We start from the raw sequence: 13,533 nt of genomic DNA, 5'->3' as shown, positions 1-13,533 counted from the left end.
GTCTCTTCACCTGCGTGATACTTCACCTGTGGTCTGAACAAATTGTAATGTTAGGTATGTTGGTAAAGTGGCCAAATAAACATGTGTTTTAGTATGTTAGGTTCCGATTTCAGAACAAATGACTCAGCATTTTTTTAACCAAGCGAAAATACGTTGTTTTATAACATAAAGAAAATACAGAAACACAAATGCAAAGATAAGGAGTGAACAAGTTCGATTTATGACATGTTCATTTATGTTTTTCCTTTTGTGAAAACATGCACGTGCATGCACGCCCCACACACCCACACACACAGGCACAGGCACTATTACACATACACACTCTCTCTCTCACACAAAGACACACAGACATACACACACATGCGGCCACACTCAGACTCGCACAGACGCAGACTCAGACTCACATTAATACGAACACAGAGGCACCCACACGCAGATTAGATTACTTACAGTGTGTAAACAGGCCCTTCGGCACAACAAGTCCACACCGACCCATCGAAGCGTATACCACCCAGACCCACACTCCGACATTCACCCCTTCAGCTAACACTACGGACAATTTAGCATGGTCAATTCACCTAACCTGCACATTTTTGGATTGTGGGAGGAAACCGGAGCACCCGGAGGAAACCCACGCAGACACGGGGAGAATGTGCAAACTCCACACAGAGAGTCGCCTGAGGCGGGAATTCAACCCGGGTCTCTGGCGCTGTGAGGCAGCAGTGCTAACCACTGTGCCACCGTGCCGCCCACACCCTCACCTTGATACATACACTTGGCCAAATATTCACATGGACACGTTTGCACGCATACGAACAAAAGAGGGACACACACACGCATTCACACTGAGATATCAACACGCACACCCATTCACATACACAGACTCACACACAAAAGGAAAATAAATGCAATAGACAATGACACACACAAATGGTTGAACATTCACATGCATTAACACATAAAAGCACAGGCACACATTCAGAAAAGGACAAACAGTCACACAAGACCACACACAAACACCCAGGTAAACACTCAAATACACACTCTCGCACGAACATGGATTCACACATAGACACTCACATAAACAAACTGACACACACTCGCACACACATGCTGACGCCTACTTACAGACACAAGTAGACCGCCATTTATGCATACATACCTACATATAGGAAACACACACACAGACTACCGGGGCAAAAAATCGCACACAATAGTGAAACAAATCTTCTGTTGAGAATCGGAAGATTGGAATGTGCAGATAGTGTCACATTTAAATGATTTATATCGAAGATTCTGTTAGGCGGAACGGTAGCATAGTGGTTAGCACTGCTGCCTCACAGCACCAGAGATCCCAGGTTAATTCCCGCCTCAGGCAATTGTCTGTGTGGAGTTTGTACATTCTCCCCGTGTCTGCACGGGTTTCCTACGGGTGCTCCAGTTTCCTCCTACAGTCCAAAAAGGTGAATTGGGTGTAGTCCTAAAATTGCCAGTCGTGTTAGTTGAAGGGGGAGAGGTAGGGGAATGGGTCTGGGTGGGTTGCTCTTCGGAGGATCTGTGTGGACTTGTTGGGCCGAAGGCCCAGTTTCCACAATGTAACTAAACTAATCGAAAGTCGTGAAACTGGGTAACCGACATTATCTAGAACATTCCACAATTGTAATTAGATTTGAATACTCATAAGTCAGTTAAGTAAGCTCCACTGTGAAGAGATCCCGTCCAGTGACAAGCAGACATTCCTTCATAATCTGAACAGGTAATTAAGAGGTCTTCCATCACCCCGTCGCGTACTTATGTTTATTTCCTTTTGTGTTGAATATCAACTACTATTTAGTCTGAACGACATAAATTTACAACGTCTTCCGTAATTACGCCTGAATCATTTCAGACGGTAAGAACTTGTTTTTGAAATGATGTCTTCTTATCAATATTTGTCTGTGTATTTCGAGAGGGCGAGACTTTTTGGTTTTCTATTATGTTGAGGTAATTAAGTTCTTCACATTCATGATTTCAGCTCGAAGTGTTCCAATTAATCACTGAACACACGGATACGCTTGAAAATATTGATCCTCAATCAAACTGATATCGTTGTCTCCAGGCTGATGTATATAACGTATTTGTAATCTTTCTAACAGTTAATGTAATAACGATCTTCATCCTGCTTAACACAAATTGTGGATTGTCTCCATGTGTTAGTCGTTATCTGGTGGCCATGGCACTGGCAGATCTACTGGTCATTATCCTCGATCTGATCATGAGACACATTCCGATTGTTTATCAGGAACAGTTTTATTTCTTGAGATACATGCCCGTATGTAATATCCACGCCGTCCTGCTTTATGCAGTCACTGACTGTTCTGTCTGGTTCACGGTCACTTTCACCTTTGATCGATTTGTAGCCATTTGTTGCCAGAGCTGAAAAATAAATATTGTACTGAGAAAATGGCGGCTGTGATTTTGGGAACAGTGACTGTGCTGAGCTGTTTAAAGAACATTTTCTGGTATTTTATGCTTACTCCCTGGTATTGGCTGGTGAACAACCCCTGGTTTTGTTATATATCAGGTGGTGTTTTTGACTCTCAGGTCTGGATCACTGTCGAGTTCCTCCACCACATTGCAACACCCGGCCTCCCTTTTCTACTCATTCTGTTGCTTAATATTTTCACAGTCAGACACATTTTTGTGACCAGTAGAGTTCGCAGAAGACTCAGGCATCATTCAAATGGAGTGAGACCCAGAGACCCAGAGATGGACAATCGAAAGAAATCTATCATTTTATTGTTTGTTATCTCGTCAAATTTCATTGTGTTATGGTCAATGTTGATGATTTATTCCATCTGGAATCGGATGTATAATTTTGGATATGAATCGATATATCTACATTGGTTTGTTCAGGAATTAGGCTTCATGCTGCAGCTCCTCAGTTGTTGCACAAACACCGCAATTTATGCTGTGACGCAAACGAAGTTCAGACATCAGCTGAAGAATGTGCTGAAATATCCCTTTGCTCAAATTAGTAAAGCGATCAAATTCACTCATTGATCAATTGATCAGAATTTTATAACTTGCATTTTAAAATTTCAGTCGTCCAGTGGCTTGCCTGCTGCATTAACAGACTGAGGCGGGAGCCTTTTGTAATGAAATTGCAATGTTCTTAATACTCTTGTTTGGCAATATTTGTTGCGTGATTTGCCTCCAAGGAACAGGACTAAGATGAATCCTGACACTGTAATGATAATATGTTTAATAGACACATATGTGTATGTTGCCCTCATCTGTTTTGTTTCGAAAAGCCTGCCTCGGTTAGTATCTATTTCGAACTCCAGTCCAATACTAACAATAGTCTCTCCGAGACCCTCGCTTATAAACCTCTGTCTTTCCATCATCCTAGTCCTTCACTCGGATTGGACAGAAGTTGACCTCAATCCTGCATCTCTGAATTAGAATGCCATTGAATTTTGATCAACTTCACGTCATGATTGTTTGTCAACGGTTGCACATTCCATCACGGGACTTGTCGACATTATCTGAATCTCTCAGGTTTAGGAATACACAGGATGACATACAACAACCCATGCAAACATACACGTCGCATTGGTACAGGCGTTCAATAGAAATACACATTGGAGGTAGTGTGTTTTGGAAATGGAAGTATACTACATCAATTAGCACTATTTAATCACCACGAATGTTGCATAAACAAATGTCAGTCAACAGACTTGTCAAACATGATTTCCCCTTTGACAAAGTCACCTTACCCCTTTCTTCTAATTTGAGTTTTCATCTACTCTGCCACAAAATCCTTCAAAGTTATCATGGTGATTGTCCCTTTGACCAATTTTACTTTCATTTGCATACTTGTTTCCATTCTGCCTCACTTCCTTTTTGAAAAAAAATCTCGAACACAATTGTTATATTCAAATTCGCTGAAACACTTCTGAAATAAAGGTAACTTCTAGATTATAATCAATGCTTTGACAATCCCAGGTGCCATTTCTTTTGAGAGCAGAAAGTGTAGGCTTTTAGTGCAGGAAATCTGAGGGCCAACACTGCCCCAAGGTGTGTTCTTTTTCTTTCTTTTTCCAAGATGTTAGACATCGTTTTAAGTGCATTATTGCTTACATGTTCTGATGATTAGTTATGCATACCAAATCATCTGTGTTCTTTTTGCTTGAAAAAATCTATTCAAATCTTCCAGCATTTCACTATTTTTCAGTGTCCATTTCCCTGAGTCAATGTATAAAAGACCAACCCGAGCACAGTTACTCTTTTTCTTCTCGAATTTTGTATGCGCTCTTCCTGTCAGTAGTTATGTTACTGGTTAACTTTGTAGGCACGGTACAGACCTGGGGTCTGCAAGAAAGTGATCAATGTTGGGGATGAACGATTCCGTGGAGTCATGAATAATGTCATACAAACAACAACCAAAATATAATACTGTTGAAGAATCGAAGACTGGAACTCTTCCTTTCGCAAAACCTCGAAGAATAATGTTGCAAATGTATCGAAACCTGGAGTCTTCCAGAGACAGACCACTTTCGATGACCATATTCCTTTTGAAACATGAAGATTACACCTTGATTTTTAATTATGAAATGTGAACGGGATAAACCCTCCGAATTCTGAAAATGCTTTCAATATGACATTTACTTTCTTATGCGTTTTTGTCGCTCCTTAGCGCCCTGACACAATCATTGATAGGCGGTATGTATTGCAAACAATGAGACGTTCAGCTACACAATATCTCTTCAGATGCTGACAGCTTGGTTTAGAGGGTTTTGTATGATCAGCGTTTGATATTACAAAAGATTTCGTAGGTGTAGACGACTCAGATATGGATCATCGGTCATTTGTAAGGTAACCATAAAATAATTAGACTCACCATGTACCTACTAGATATCTGAAGAGAAAAATGCAAGAACTGAGGATACTGGAAATCAAAAACCAAAATTTATGGGGAATAGATCAACTAGTCTGGCAGCATTTTTGGAGAGAAATCAGAGTTCATGATTCACACTCATGACCCTTTTTCAGAACTAATGGCAGCAAGGAAAATGTTGCTTTTTATGCTGACTGTCTCCATGTGTCCACAATGACAAGTCAGGGCATTTACTTTTGAAGAGTGAAACTCATTGATGACAGTAATTTCTGGAAACATTCATGTACTGATATCCTGCTCATGGTTTTTCTGCTGTAATGTCGCAAGATAGAATCTGCACATATATTAAAAAAAACACAACGATTATAATTTAAGCATTGAAAAATGAACATAATGTTCAGACCACGCATAAACTTATGAAACTATGTAGTTGTTTTAATGATGATTGGTCTCACCGGCAACATTGCAAATATGTAATCAGCGACCACGCCACATCTTTGAAACGCTATGTTGATTTAAAAGTCTCATTAAAACTTTTCCTGTAAAAGCAACGTATCAAACATGAGAAAAATCATCGACCAACATTGGAAGATCGAGTGCAATCTCACGATGATAAGTAAAAGTACTTGATGGGAGGTAAAGTTTACTGAGACAGGCGTGACTGAAACGGTAGCATATTCCTCTGGAGTTAGACACCAGGCCATAGTGTCGAAAGTCCATCCAGGGCCTATGTGTTTTACTTAAAATGTAGAGAAGTAATTGGTTAGAATACTTTAAAATTGAATGAAGTTTTGAAAATGGAGGCCAACCGAGTGTCCAAAGCTTTCTGTTTTAAGAATGGTCCGAAAATAGGTGTGGAGGGAGATAGACAGGGAAATCCAGAACATGAGGTCGGTCCGAGCACATTTGTGTAAACATTGTACATTCCTTTACATTTGCCTTGATTGCTTCTGAAAACCTTCAAACTCTCACCTCAAAAAGCTGTTTCTGTTTTACCATTTTTACCTGACACCGCATCGTCAGAGGATTGTGTGGGGTGTATGCTCAGTTTCCATTGGCCTTTTTCCAGAATACGTCCTCCTAAAATAACATTGATGTTTTAAAGTCAATTTGTATGCTCACCCTCCCTCGGATTTTGATCTTTTTTTGCAATCTTGCCTATGGAATCTTTTATACATTGATGATAACTTAGATGAGTAGCACATACCATCTAAATCCAGAATTGATTATGAAATCACAATTCATAAAACCGAAGCCACTTATCCTGGTGTCATTCTGGTGTGCTGCACTGCTGCCATGCCACAGATAAAACTATCAGTTTTAGTTATTTTCATTTCTCACTGTTGAGTGTTTGGACAGGCGCAAACATTACTCCCAATCAACCACAATTGCGGACTCAAACACCATGTCAGACTGAAAGAATGTTTTGTGTGCTGTACCGTTATAATATTCTCTTTTCGACGACACCACTGTTCCCTGTTTTACAGTGAATCTCTCATTTTACATTCATGTCTAATGAAAGCAAATACTTTTCGTGACCTTTACATCTCCATATTTAAGGTGCTGAGTAAATTCGCCAAAAATACCGAATAGGTACACCACTGACCTCTCAACCTTTCATGCCTCAACCGTCTGTCCAAATGAGATAACTCACTGAAAACCGTTGTTATTCTGACACGTTGTAATGCTTTCCCACGTTTGTCTGATATCGCTCCATCAGCATGACTTCATGCTCCACTGCTGCGATTTTATGTCTTACCTGCTATGATGGCATTCTCTCACTAATGATGATATTTCCCGATGCTGTTCTCGGTTTCTCACCTTGCTATCGTTATCTGTTATCTGTTCATTAACTATTTTTAATGAAAGAATGAATTGTTATTCTCGCTGCTGAATGACAATGAACTTTTTAAGCTCCTCCCCGATTTCGTGGACAGTAAATATTATCCCTACTTGTTTTTTAGAAGGATTTATTTTGAGAATGCGGGCAAAAAGTCACATGGCCAGTGAGCAACAATTTCTCCTCACACTGATGTCTGGAAGTCCTGTTGTAAAACAGGAATACTTGTATGAGAACTCTTGCACAACTAAAAGAGTCAACAAGATAGGAACGTAGTTGGTAGAGTTTCAGCCTGCGCTGAAGACCACGGTAGATTTCAAATCGATTACTTTAACCACTAGGACACGACCACATAGTCTGTTAATGCTGTTCAAATGGAATTGAAAGAAGACTGCAGTAGTGCAAGTCACCATTCGAACAATCTTGTTGGGATGGCCAATAATACATGCAAATAAACAATACTGCCAATATCTAGGCCAATGTTGATCTATTGAATGAATAAAAAATATGAAGCAATAGCAGTCTCAGTTTTGAATGCTGTGGGAAGATCGATGGGTAAACTTCGGGCGTCGCACTACTCTTGTGCAATGGTAACAAATTTATTTTACAAACAAAATGCCCCAGGTTACAAAAGAGTTGAAATAACTGTGCTTCCTCGCGCCCCAAGCAAACAGGGATGTCTCTGCTTGTTGCTGCAAGTGAATTGAACTTGTCATTTTTCTTGACGTCCTTGTCACCAAATCTCGCTTTGAATGTACTCGCCAAAAATTACAGTTTAGTGATGATTCTCCGAGATGAATGATCATTGACGTCTGCTCCAAAAGACATTCTGAGCAATACTCCATTTGAAACTGAGGAGGTGACAGACAGGCTAAAAGTTTAATTGTATCAGTCTGACCTGTGTATCACGGAGGAATATCTAAAGAGAGAGGTAGAGGGGAAGGAAGCACGTGCAGCTCTGGTGCAAAACTTTATTTCCCATTTAATCAGCAAACACCAACAGGCCAGCGACTCAGGCGTCAATACATTTCAGAGGGAGACCAAAGACCAATCGAGTACAGTTAGTCTCTTATTTACAACTTTGATTGTGTTTCACGTATTTTTTACATGTTTGGAAATTGCCTTTATACATCTGTAAATAAGCCATGATGTGGACGTGTCTGTGTTGGTCAGAGTTGGCCAAAACCATAAATTACGTGACTCTAGATGTAGTCCAACAGGTTTATATGAAATCACAACCTTTCAGGGCGTTGTATATTTTCACTGTGCTTGTCATATTAACGTTATCTGCGACTGGTATTGGGTTTCAAATCATGGGCCATAGCATTATACAAATCGAAAATCTAAATTCCAGAAAAGTCGTGCACGTCATAATTTCTCAATCAAAGCTTAACAAAATTTCTCTGCAATAGACTTTACACATGTTGCTTACCGTATTCCAACATTTGTTCTCATCTTGCTATGGGGGAGCGCCGGTAAACTTCCATTGTTCCAGACGACGACATCTTTGGGAAGTGTCACCAGCTGCAGTTCACAGGAAGACCCTGTTAAGAATCTGGATGCACTCAGCATCACTTGAGATGCTAAGCACTTTATGGATAAGGGTTTTAGTGAAGTGGTCACACTCAAGGTGCAGGCAGAGAATTGCTGGCTTACCGACAGGAAAGGCAAATGGAGTAGGCAGGGAATAGTAGAATACCTCGTTACCATTCCCATCAAAAACAAGGGAACCGTTTTGTTTAGTATTGGAGGTGTGGAGAGAGTCACCATTCAGGTGATAGCTCTAGAAGGCACAACAACTGCCTCTGGGGCACAGCACAAAAGGACAAAGTTAAACAGGAACTTAGTGATAGGCGATTCCATAGCTGCAGGTGCAGTTGGGCGGCACGGTGGCACAGTGGTCAGCGCTGCTGCCTTACAGCGCCAGAGACTCGGGTTCAATTCTCTGCCTGAGGTGACTTCTGTCTGAAGTTTGTACATTCTCTCCGTGACTGCTTGGGTTTCCTCCGAGTGTTCCGTTTCCTCTCACAATCCAAAAATTTGCAGGTTAGGTGGATTGGCCACGCTAAATTGCCCATAGTGTTAAGTGAAGGGTTAAATGTAGGGGAATGCGTCTGGGTGGGTTGCGCTTCGGTTGGTCAGTGTAGACTTGTCGGGCCAAAGGGCCTGTTTCCACACTGTAAGTAATCTAACCTAATTGATTCCCTACACGCAAAAGAGAATCCCGATGGTGTATTGTCTGCTGGTTTCCACTTTCTGGGATCTCAGAGCGGCTGCAGAACGGGTTGCCCATGAACTGCAGGGAAACCAATACCTTGGCGCCAACTTTGCTCATTGTGCAAGGGAGAGTATAAAATAGAGTAGCGGGCGGAGGGATCCTAAACAACAGAGAGGCAAATGGAACCAAGGTGGAGGAAAGAGGCGAGGGGGTGTTTCGTTTTTGATTTAGGGAGTATCACAGTATTAACTGGAAATGAAATGATTAATAGATTATTCAGTGAGGCTTTGTGGGTGGAGGTAAGTAACTCGAAGTGGATGGTGACGTTATTGGGATTGTACTATATGCCCCGAATACTCAATGGGAATTAGAGGAACATATATCCAGAGAGATAGGACAGACCTGCAGGCGCAGTACAGATTTCATTGTAAAGGGACTTTGCTTTACCTAACGTAAAGTCGGACTCAAATGGAGTCAAGTGCTTAAATAGTTGGAATTTGTTGAGTGTATTCAGGATAGTTTCCTCAAGCAGTGCATAGAGGATCCTATTCATGAGAGGACAAACATCCACCTCCTTTTTGGATCAAGGGCCGGACACTTTACTGAGGTGTGAGTGGGATAATATTTTGTCACATCTGACCATAGGACTATTCATTTAACAATAGTTATGGATGTGGCCAAAACTGGTCCAAATATGCAAGTTCTACATTTGGGCATATCGAATATTGATGGAATTAGACAGGTGCTTGCAGGTGTTGATTGCAGAAGTTTGATTGAAGGCAATGGGACGCCTGGCAAATAGAAGGCCTTTAAATGAGTGATAGCTAGAGTTCAACATCTATATGTATCTCTGAGACCGAAGGTAAAGGTTGATAGGAATAGGGAAACCTGAACGACAAGAGATTTTGAGGTTTTGACCAAAAAGAGAAGGAGGCATCGCGCAAGTACAGAGAGCCAGAATCAATGGAATCCCTGAATGTATATGGGCAATACAGAAGTTTACTGAAGAAGCAATTCAGGAGGGTGAAAAGGAGGCATACGATGGTGTTGACTGAGAATATGTGGGTGATTCCTGACAGGTTAATTAAGCATGTTAAAGGAAAACTTCAAAACTAGAGAGAGGATAGGACCCCTCAGTGGCCAACGTGGTCATGTCTGTGTGGAATCACAATAGATGGGCAAGGTGTTCAATGAATGTTTTTCCTCGGTGTTTACCGTGGAGAATGAAATGACGACTTGAAAACTTTGGGAAGTTAGAGGTGACATCTTGCAGAGAGTCCATTTAACACTAGGGGAGTTTTATGAAGTTGAATTATTCTTCAGTTTCAGACCTGTTATGTCCAAGAACATGCGGAGAGTCTAAGAACAAATTATGGGTGTGTGTATGGGGTGGGGTGGGGGGGAGCGTTGCTGTATCTGGAAGATATTTTTGCATCATTTTGAACCATTTGGGTCCTGAAAGACGTGAGGATTGCGAATGTTGTTCCCTTATTCAAAAAGAGCTACAAAAAAATCAGAAATATAGTTTAGCAAGTGTAACATCTCTGGTAGGTACACTACTTGATAAGATTCTGAAAAAAAAAGTTATAGTTGCACTTGGAAATACAGGGTTTGGTTAGTTGTCAGCACAACATTGTGCATAGTGGAGCATGCCTCAAAATTGTGTTAGAGTTCTTTGATGAAGTGACAAGGAATGTTAACGAGGGTAGATGTTAGACGTTGTCTACATGGATCTCAGGAACGTGTTGATAAGGTTCCGTGTGATAAGCCGCTCTGGAAGGTTTGATCGCTTGGAATCCAGAGGGAGCTGGCAAACTGGATACACATTTGGTTTGGTCATAGCAAGCCGAGTGTATCAGTGGAAGGCTTTTTGATGGACAGACGATCTGTGATAAATGGAATGCCTCAGGTTTCGTTACTGAACAACTAATGTTTGTTGTGTATATGAATGATGGGCGTGTGAATGTAGGTCTGTTTGCTGAGCTGCAAGGTTCATTTCCAGACGTTTCGTCACCTTATTAGGTAACACCTTCAGTGGCCATCCGGGCGAAGAACTGCTGGTGATTCCTGCTTTCTATTTTCTTTTGGTTCCTGGTGTCCTTTTCTGTGCTGATGTCATTTCCAATTCTGTTTCCAAAGGTGTGGTAGGTGGGGTCTAACTCGATGTGTTTGTTGAGTTTAGGTTGGAATGCCATATTTCTAGGAATTCTCACGCATGTCGCTGTTTGGCTTGTCCAAGGATGGATGTGTTGTCCCAGTCGCAGTGGTATCCTTCCTTCCTGGTATGTAACGACACTAGTGAGAAAGGGTCATGTCGTTTTGTGTCTAGTTGAGGTTCGTGTATCCTGGTGGCTAGTTTTCTGCCTATTTTTCCAATGTAGTGTTTCTTACATTGCTTGCTCGGTATTTTTAAAATTAAAGTAGTTTTGTTTGTTGTCTGACTAGTATCTTTCAATTTCATTAACTGCTGTTTTACTGTGTTGTTAGGTTTCTGGGCTGCCACGATGCCAAGGGTTCTGAGTAGTCTGGCAGTCATTTCGAGATGTCTTTGATGTAGTGGAGAGTGGCTAGCGTTTCTGGACGTGATTTGTCTGCTTGTTTGATTTTGTTGCTGAGAAATCAGTGGACTCTGTTCATTGAGTAACCATTCTTTTAAAATACACCATATAGACGATTTTCCTCTGCTCTGCATAGTTTCTCTGTGCTGCAGTGGGTGTTGGCTCGTTGTAGTACTGTTTTGATGAAGCTTCATTTGAATGATTTGGATGATAATGTACAGGACATGATAAGAAAGTTTGCAGATGACATTAAATTAGGTAGTATCATGGACAGTGAGGAAGTTTACTAGAAATTGCAGCAGGTCTTTGATCAGCTGCAAACGTTGGTTGGAAATGGCAAATAGCGTTTAACATAGATAAGTGTGAGGTCCTGTATTATGGGAAGTCAAATCAAGAGTAGTAGTTTCATTGTAAATTACAGGGCTGTCAGAATGATCGTGGAACTGAGGGATTTGGAGTTCATGTCCACAGTTTTTCAGGAGTTCAGATTTTCTGGAAGTGAAGTCACAGGTAAACATGTCAGTGAAGAAGTTTTCTGGACACTGGCCTTCCACAGTCTGGGTATTGATCATAGAATTTTGAATTTTACATTGAAGAAGTACATGGCATCGTTGACGTCACACTTAGAATACTGTGTTTAGTTATCGTCACCTTGTGATAAGGAGGATGTAACTAAAGTGGAAAGAGTGCAGGCGAAATTTTCAAGGATGTTTCGGGAATGCAAGGATCTGCTTTATATGGTGACGTTGGACAAGCTAGGAGTTTAACCTTGAGAGGGCATAAGACTGATGGGGGAATCTTACCGAAATGTGTAAAATCATGAAAAGCTGAGATAATGTGAAAGTACTTAGTCTTTTTCCCAGGTTTTGGGAATCGAAGATTAGACAGGATCAGCTTAAGGTTCGAGAGTAATCAATAAAAATAAACTTGAAGGGAAACGTTTTTATATAGAGGATGTTACGCAAATTGGATGAGCTGCCAGAGAAGTCATTGGGACGAGTAGTGTAACAACATGTTAAAGGCATTTGAACAAATAGATGGATAGGAAATATTTAGATGGGTATGAGCCAAATGCTGGGAAGTATGGTGAGCGTGAATGGGCATTTTAGTTGACATCAACCAGTTTGGATAAAATGGCCAGTCTGCCTGCTAAAGTAAACGATCACTCTATGAGACATGCATGCTTTATCGTGCATGTTTACTACCGGGCAATGGAGGTGTCCATTGGATGCTCTAAGGGACAGCTGGGCTCAAGGGCGTTATATACAGTAGTTCAGTCTCATTGCAGATTGTGTTGGTTAAAGAACGTTCATCACAACAGCTTATTTTCTGCCGCTGGTCATTCCATTGACATGTGTACTTTGATTGTCGGTGCTTGCACACTCCATTTAGTTACGCAAAGATCGTTTGGTTATGTTTTTATTTGCAGATTAACCCCACACACCAGATCTGTGCGAACCCACTGTTCAAGCGTGCAGGCAGAGTCTGATGCTGGGGCTGGCCAGACTTGATACAAGTCGGCCCACGCAGAGAACCGTGGAGGGTGTCATCTCTCCAGTTACAAGTGGAGTTCCGCAGGGATCAGTTCTGGGTCCTCTGCTGTTTGTAATTTTAATTAATGATTTGGAAGACGGAGTCGAAGGGTGGGTCAGTAAATTTGCAGATGATACGAAGATTGGTGGAGTTGTGGATAGTGAGGAGGGCTGTTGTGGGCTGCAAAGGGACTTAGATATGACGCAGAGCTGGCCCGAGGATTGGCAGATGGAGTTCAAATCTGTCAAGTGTGAGTTTGTCCATTTTGGAAGGACAAATAAGAATGCGGAATACAGGATTAACAGTAGGGTTTTTAGTAAGGTGGAGGAGCAGAGTGATCTTGGGGTCCATGTACATAGATCTTTGAAGGTTGCCACTCAGGTGGATAGAGTTTGTAAGAAGGCCTCTGGAGTATTATCGTTCATTAGCAGAGAGAGTGAATTCAAGAGTCGTGAAGTGATGTTGCAGCTGTACAGGACCTTGGTTAGGCCACATTTGGAGTACT

This window comes from Chiloscyllium punctatum, chromosome 36 (assembly GCF_047496795.1).
Source record: "Chiloscyllium punctatum isolate Juve2018m chromosome 36, sChiPun1.3, whole genome shotgun sequence".
Lineage (NCBI taxonomy): Eukaryota > Metazoa > Chordata > Chondrichthyes > Orectolobiformes > Hemiscylliidae > Chiloscyllium > Chiloscyllium punctatum.
Note: the sequence above shows the minus strand (reverse complement) of the source record.